This window comes from Lemur catta, chromosome 3 (genome assembly GCF_020740605.2).
Source record: "Lemur catta isolate mLemCat1 chromosome 3, mLemCat1.pri, whole genome shotgun sequence".
Taxonomy (NCBI): domain Eukaryota; kingdom Metazoa; phylum Chordata; class Mammalia; order Primates; family Lemuridae; genus Lemur; species Lemur catta.
Window position 1 is genome coordinate 107133057 of NC_059130.1, and position 8138 is coordinate 107141194.

Genomic DNA, 8138 nt, shown 5'->3' on the forward strand with positions numbered 1-8138 from the left:
GCCAGTGGAAAAGGCAGATGCAGAAACATACGTACAAAATGAAGTCCAAGCAACAGAGTACTTGAGGACAAGGTGGGGCTGAGAGCCCACCTGCCTGCTGCTCTGCTGGGTGACTTTAGGGGAGGCTCACCCTCCTTAGTCCTGCCAGGGTGAAGACAGAACTAAGGTGGGGCAGGACTAAGGACTTGGAGTTGAGCCAGTCGGCCCTGCTTTCCAATCTTGCCCCTGCTGAGTTCTCCCAGTGTGACCTTGGGCAAGCCCTCCCCCACTCTGAACCCCAGTTTCCTCCTCTGAACAGTGGGGATTATCCTATGAGGTGGCAGGGTGGTTGTGGGGATGCAGAAAGAAGACAGACGGCAAACTGGAAGGTGCTGTGCCCTGTGCAGGAGGAGTGCCAGCCCTGGCCCACCAAAGGCTGTGGAGGAAGTTCTTCCTGTGCAGCCCCAAGTCCTCCTTGCTGCTGTAGCTCCTCCCATGCCAGTGGCAGTGGTGCTCTGAGAGGCCGAGGTCCTTGCCCTGTTCCCTGAGGATTGCCAGGTCGTGGTGTTGCACCTCAGGCTGAGGACTTTCGTGCAGAGCACATCTTGGGGAGGGGGCACAAGGGCAACCAGGATACCACAGCTGCTCCCACCCTGAGCTGGAGGGGGCTGGATGGCTGGTGCAGGGCCTTGGCCTGCTCAGTCATTGAGTCACTACATTCTTGGACCAGTGACTCTGCCTCCCTGGACCTCAGTTTCCAGGGACAATGAGATTGACCTTGCAGGAGAGTCTTTCAAAATAAACCTGTCCCATTCTCCAGCTTGCAGACCACTCCGTAGCTCCCTCCCCCTTCTCCTGGCTTTGGTGAAGTTATGGGTGGGATGATTTCTGCTACCTTGCTGCATGGATGGGGGTCTTAATTATGGGGATCTGGGATCTGAGCCTGGCTCTGCTGTGTTACCTTGGGCAGATCACTTTGCCTCTCTGAACTGCAATGACTTCGCCTTTGAAACAGAGATAATAACCCTTGTCTTGCCCTTTACCAGTTTGCTTTAAGGCTCAAGTGAGGTAGTAGTTATAGAATGAATCTTCCATTCAACAAATATTTATTGAGGACATGCTATGTGCCAGGCCTGCTTTAGACATAGACATAAGGTATTTATAATTTCTTCCTGCATCAATCAGCTTATGATGATGAAGGGACTAGAATTTGGAGTGGTCGGAGAGATTCCAAAACTCCTGATCGGCCAAAACTCCTGATCAGAACCCCCTGGCTCCTGACAGCTTTTCTGTACACCTGATATGTACAAGGTACTTTCAAAGCCGTCATTTCCTTTACTTCCCATCCTGGGAATCAGATATTATTGTTCTAGTTTTATTTATGTGGAAACTAAAGCCCAGAGTTGTTAAGTCACTTGCCTGTGAGATAATGCAGCTAGTAACTTGTGGGTCCTGAATTTGAACCATGCTGCCTTTGGCAAAGAAGGAGGAGAGAGTTTGCTATAGCACCCCTACTCTGTGGGGTGATGAGCCAGGTCTGCTCGTGGGGGTCCCGGCAAGGGCCTCAGCCAGTACTAGCCCTGTCTCCCAGGAGTCCCCAGTGCTATAGAGGACCAGACTCCAAGCAAGACATCTGGAGGTTGAACAGACCTCATAGGGCGTCTTGTCTTACCCTGCCCTCGTACAGATCAGGAAACTGAGGCCCAGAGACAGGCAGACACTTGCTCAAGGTCACACAGCCTGTCAGAGGGAGAAAATCCTGCCTAGAAGGCTGGGCCTTGGCAAAAAAAGAGGACAGAGAGGCCACCGGGTGGAGGGATCTCTGGGCAAAGGCTTGGTGATGCGGATTGTTGTGGTGTGAACCACCAGGGAGGCCCATCTCCTGCCTGGTCACGACGTCAGTCAATGCAGACCCCTTCTGCTTGCCCACCTTGGCACCTCCTGAGACCAACTGTTCACCTGCAGAGCTGATCTCACATCTCCCTTCTCTAAACCTTGAGCACCTCTTGTCTGGACCACCAGGGGTCCTTTGGCACCACGTGCCTTTTTACCTGGGTAAGAGGCAGAAACTGACAGGCTGTGTGATCTTGAGCAAGTGTCTGCCTGTCTCTGGGCCTCAGTTTCCTGATCTGTACGAGGGCAGGGTAAGACAAGATGCTCTCTCTATGAGGTCTGTTCAACCTCTAGATGTCTTGCTTGGAGTCTGGTCCTCTTGTCTTCTATAGCACTGGACACTTCTGGGGGACAGTGATTCTCCCTGCTCCTGAGCTGGAATTCTGCCTGCCCAAGGCTCCACCCACTGGTCAGAGTTCTGCTGTCTGTTGTCCCCAAAATGAGTGTCATCCCTGGCACCAGAGCCACCGAGTGGGGGGCTTTATGAGAGATTTCACCTGTGGACAACCAACCTCCGGTTTGTCCTTGAGAATCCTCTGGGAAGTCATCCCTCTCCCCCCAGCAAGGTTTATTCCCTCATTCCTGTTTTCAGTCAGCATTCATTAAGCATCTAGTGGGTGCCAGACACTTGCAGAGGGCTGGTTAGATTATGGCAAATTCAAGCTACAAGTTGGGAATAGTGGCTCACAACTGTAATCCCAGCTACTCAGGAGGCTGAGGCAAGAGGATGGCTTGAGCCAGGAGTTCAAGGCTGCAGTGAGCTGTGGCCATGCTACTGCACTTCCAGCCTGGGCAGCAGAGCAAGACCCTGTCTCTAAAAAAAAAAGACAAAACCCGTGCCTTAGTGGAGCTTAAAGTCAAGGAGAGAAAGAGAAAAACACATTAACTAATATAGACAACAATAGGTGGGTCTTTTTCCCAAAAGAAATTTAACCAAGGTTTAGACACTACATTTCTCTTTGAAGTCTCATATAACATAAACAGCAGTCACCCTCCGCCCCCCCATCCTGCCTTTTTTTTATGACAACTTTTAAAAGTGACCAGGCTAGCAGTGTTGTAGAATGATCCACAACATAGATCTTAGTGCCCTTCACCTTATTCCTCCAAACTCTGTATCTCTTAGAACTGGAAGTTAGATCTAGAGCAGGGGTTGGCAAACTTTTTCTGTAAAGGACCGGAAAGTAAATGCTTCTGGCTTTGCAGGTCACACAGTCTTGGTTGCAACTTCTCAGCTGTGTCGCCGTAACACCAAAACAGCCACACACGATACATAATCGTGGCTGTGTTCCAATACAACTTTATTTATGAACATTGAAATTTGGATTTAACATTGTTTTCATATGTCATGAAATATTATTCTTCCTTTGATTTTCAGAACCATTAAAAAGTGTAAAAACCATTGTTAAGCCTAGTGCAGTGGTGTGTGCGTGTAGTCCCAACTACTTGGGAGGCTGACACAAGAGAATTGCTTGAGTATAGGAGTTTGAGTCCAGCCTGGGCAACATAGTGAGACCCCATCTCTGAGAAAAAAAAAAAAAAAGAAGAAGAAGAAAAGAAAAGAAAGAAAGAAAGAAACCATTGTTAGCTCACAGGCTGCACAAAAACAGATGGAGGGCCATATTTGCCCCATATTTTACTGACTCTTTGATTGGATTTTGGTTAAGCACCTGTGAAGATGAAGAATTCTTCATAGTGATGGTGTATATTTAATAGTCATCACACGAGGAGGTGCATATTGCCAACTTAGCACTGTTAGGGGGTGTCCGCCAGACCTTCCCATTGAAAAGGAGAGCTCCTCTTTGCAAATACCAAAGCACTGTGGGGAGCTCCTTCCATACTGGGTGAACATGCTGTTTAAACCCTCTCACCTAGTGGTTTTGGCATCTGCCATGGACTAGATTTTGTCCTCCACAAATTCACGAGTTGAAGCCCTCACCCCCAAGGTGACTGTATTTGGAGCTAGGGCCTTTATGGAAGTACTTAAGGTTAAGTGAAGTCATAAGGATAGGACCCTGATCTAACAGGATTAGATCTTTATAAGAAGAGACACCAGAGAGCTTGCTCTCTCTCTCTGCCATGTGAGGACACAGTAAGAAGGTGGCCATTTGTCGTCCAGGAAGAGAGTCTTCACTAGGAACTGTCCTTGTTGGACCTTGATCTGGGACTTCCAGCCTCCAGAACTACAAGAAAATTAATTTCTGTTGTTAAACCACTTGGTCTATGTCCTTTTGTTATGGCAGCCCAAGCTGACTAAGATAACATCATTGATGATTCTTTAAATTGGTGATTTAGGCTGGGCGCGGTGGCTCACGCCTGTAATCCTAGCACTCTGGGAGGCCGAGGCGGGCGGATTGTTTGAGCTCAGGAGTTCAAGACCAGCCTGAGCAAGAGTGAGACCCCATCTTTGCTAAAAATAGAAAGAAATTATATGGACAGCTAAAAATACATATAGAAAAAATTAGCCGGGCATGGTGGCGCATGCCTGTAGTCTCAGCTACTCAGGAGGCTGAGGAGGCAGGAGGATTGCTTGACCCCAGGAGTTTGAGGTTGCTGTGAGCTAGGATGATGCCACGGCACTCACTCTAGCCGGGCAACAGAGTGAGACTCTGTCTCAAAAAATAAATAAATAAATAAATAAATAAATTGGTGATTTAATTGGGATTACAAAATGCAGTTTTTCTAGTTCTCATGTTCGTCCTATATTTATTAGTTGGTTCCTTCCTTCCTTCCTTCCTTCCTTTTTCTTGCAGTTCTGGAGACTGGGACGTCTAAGATCAAAGTGCTGGCAAGGTAGGGTTCATTCTGAGGCCTCTTCTCTTGGCCTGCAGGTGGCCACTATCTTGCTGTGTGCTCGCCTCTAACTGGCATTTTCCTACAAAGAAGAGCTTTGCCTCATCCACTAGGAACAAACTACAGTTTTTCCTTAAAAGGCAGGATAAATGCTTAATTCTCTAAGGAAAGGTTTTTGTTTTTTCTTTGTAAACAGGGATTCTAGAACATGTTTGTATGCTAAGAGGATAATTCTGTGGAAGGGAGAGATGGATGGTGCATGAGAGGGGTTGCAGAGGTGTGACATCCTCAGAAGGTGAGAAGATTTAGGGTCTAAGTGGAGAAAGGGGAGGTAGAGTAGGATGCTGGGGGACGGAAGCAAAGATGTGCACTGGTCATCCAGGCAGAGATAAAGGGCCGGTTTGCTGAGAAACGCACCAGAGGATTGCTGAGTCTGGTTAGTGTCCTTTTGAGGCTGGGAGTTGTGACTTTGTCTGCATAGCAGGTGGCTTTCTCCTCTGCACGCAGAGAAGGTGGATGGTTGGGTTCCCGCGGGCCTGGGCTGTCCAGGCAAGTACACTGGCGAGAGAGGGAGGCAGGCAGTGTGGGGTCTTTGCAAAGAAGGACATTAAGGACTGATGACAGGGTTGAGGTAGGGTTCATTCTAAGGCCTCTTCTGGTTGAGAGGCCTTAGAGGTTGAAAGCAGAAGTGAGAACAGGAGGTGAGTGATGGCTAGATGGGAAATGGACGCAAGGTCTCAGTGGGCTTGCTTGGCTTTGATTTCTGGTCTTTTCTTTTTTCGTTTTTTTTTTGAGATAGAGTCTTGCTCTGTCACCCATGCTAGAGTGTCGTGGCATCAGCCTAGCTCACAGCAACCTCAAACTCCTGGGCCTAAGCGGTCCTCCTGCCTCAGCCTCCCAAGTAGCTGGGACTACAGGCATGTGCCACCACACCCGGCTAATTTTCTTTTTTCTATAGTAGAGATGGGGTCCCACTCTTGCTCAGGCTGGTCTGGAACTCCTGAGCTCAAGCAATCCTCCTGCCTTGGCCTCCCAGAGTGTTAGGATTACAGGCTTGACCCACCGCGCCTGGCCTGATTTCTGGTTTTAGCATCAGTTTTTAGAATTGTTTTAAAGGAGCATTTGAGCAAGTAGGCTGGAAGGGTAGGAAATTGTAGTCAGAGACTGGGGGGTTTCAAAAGGCCCCTCCTGTAGCCTCATTGCCCTGTGCTCACCAGCCTCCTGTGCCACAGAAGGAGCAAATGCCACACAGAGAACAAGGATGGGCAAGATTCCTTCTGAGCCTCCAGCACCCAGCCTGGCACAGAATAGTGACTCAAAGGTTTGAGATTTGATTGATTGAATGAATGATAGCAGATACTTATATGGCATTTACTATGTGCTAAACACTAGTCTAACAATGCATTGATTTCTCCCAAGACTTCTGTGAGGTGGGGGTCTACTATTATCCCCATTTTACAGATGAGGAAACTGAGGTACAGAAAGGCAAAATAACTTATCCAAGGTCATGGAGCTAGGAAGAGGCAGAGTTGGTCTACAAACCAGGTAGTCTGCGCGCGGAGTCTGTGATCCTAACCAGGGTTATTCTGAATGGATGAATGAGAGCATAGAATCTACCTGTCTCTGTCCTGAGTAGTGCCAGGTGACTCCTGAGGTCACAGCCCTAATCTGCTCAAGAAAGACACAGAGGCTGGGTGCAGTGGCTCACACCTGTAATCCTAGCAGTCTGGGAGGCTGAGGTGGGAGGATCGCTTGAGGTCAGGAGTTCAAGACCAGCCTAAAGAAGAGCAAGACCCCATCTCCACTAAAAATAGAAAAAATTAGCCAGGTATGGTGGTTCATGACTGTAGTCCCAGCTACTTGGGAGGCTGAGGCAAGAGGATGGCTTGAGCCCAGGAGTTGGAGGTTGCTGGGAGGTAGGCTGATGCCACTGGACTCTAACCCAAGTGACAAAGCAAGACTCTGTCTCAAAAAAAAAAAAAAAAAGGAAAGATCCAGAGAGTATAAACAATGAACAGAGAAATACGCAATTCCAGATTGTGATAGCTGTGAAGGAGGCAAACTGGGTGCTGAGACCAGAATGAGGAGACCTCCTTAGATGAGTGGTCAGGGAAGTCTTCCCTGAGGAGGTGGCACTTCAAGTGAAGGATAGAAAGGAGCCAGTACTGTGAAGAGCAAAGGGAAGAGTGTCCTAGGAAGAGGGAACAGCATGCAATAAGGCCCGGAGACAAAAATTCAATGTATTCTAGGAACTGACAAGGATTCCAGTATGGCCAAAAAGGAAGATGGCCAAAGAGATGGAGCCAGGCACACAAGGCCTGGGAGGCCATGGCAAGGCCATTAGATTTTATTATTATTGTATTTTATTTTATTTTTAATATTCCAAGCAAAGTGAAAGGTAAGCCACTGGGAGATTTTAAGCAAGGGACTAATGTCCAACATGTATTTTAAAAAGCAGAAGCAATCTTGTTATTCCATTCATTTGCTGATTTAATCAACAATCTTGAATTTCTTCATGCATTCCTTTTTTTTTTTTTTTTTTGACACAGAGTCTTACTCTCTTGCCTTGGCTAGAGTGCAGGTGCCTCATCATAGCTCACTGCAACCTCAAACTCCTGAGCCCAAGTGATCCTCCTGTCTCAGCCTCCTGACAGCTGGGCCTACACATGTGAGCCACCACATCCAGCTAATTTTTCTATTTTTCGTAGAGACAGGCTCTTGCTTTTGCTAAGACTGGTCTTGAACTCCTGCCCTCAAGCGATCCTCCCGCCTCAGCTTCCCAGAATGCTAGGATTACAGGCGTGAGCCACCACGCCCAGCCCATTCATTATTTTTTTTACCCTCAATCATTTAGTTTTTCATTGGCCTTTCATTTGTTCACCTGTTAATTGCCTTGTTCTTTGGTTGATTCACGCATTCCTATACCCAGAGAGACTGCCACTCTGTGCCAGCCTTGTGTGCGCACTAGAGGCAGCTACAGACTCTTCCCCTTGAAGAAAAAATATCCCCCACACCTGTTCCCTAGGAAGCAGTGGTACACCAGGCAGAAGGCGCTGAGTGCTCTGCTGGGGACAAGGTGGCAATCAGGGAAGGCCTCCTGAGGAGATGCCTGTGAGTTAGAACTTGAAGGATGACAGAGCCTGAAAGATTGGGAGTGCCCCAGGAGCAGGGAACAGTCACTCTCATCTCTGTGTTCCCTGAGGCTGGCACCGGAGAGGCAATGATAAATGTTTGTTTGTTTGTAGAACATGTGGACCAATGGCCAGTGTCTAAGGGTGGAGGTGATGCTGCCCAGCCAAGGTGAGGCCATCCTCCCTGCACCTCCACTGGCTCCCCCGTGTCCTCTTCCTCATCCCTCCTCCCATTTTCCAAAGAGAAAACCATTTTTGTTTGTACCCCACCACTCTATGTCACCCCACAGTCACACTGAGACCCACCTGAGCATGTGCACACACACAGACACACACATCCCTGCC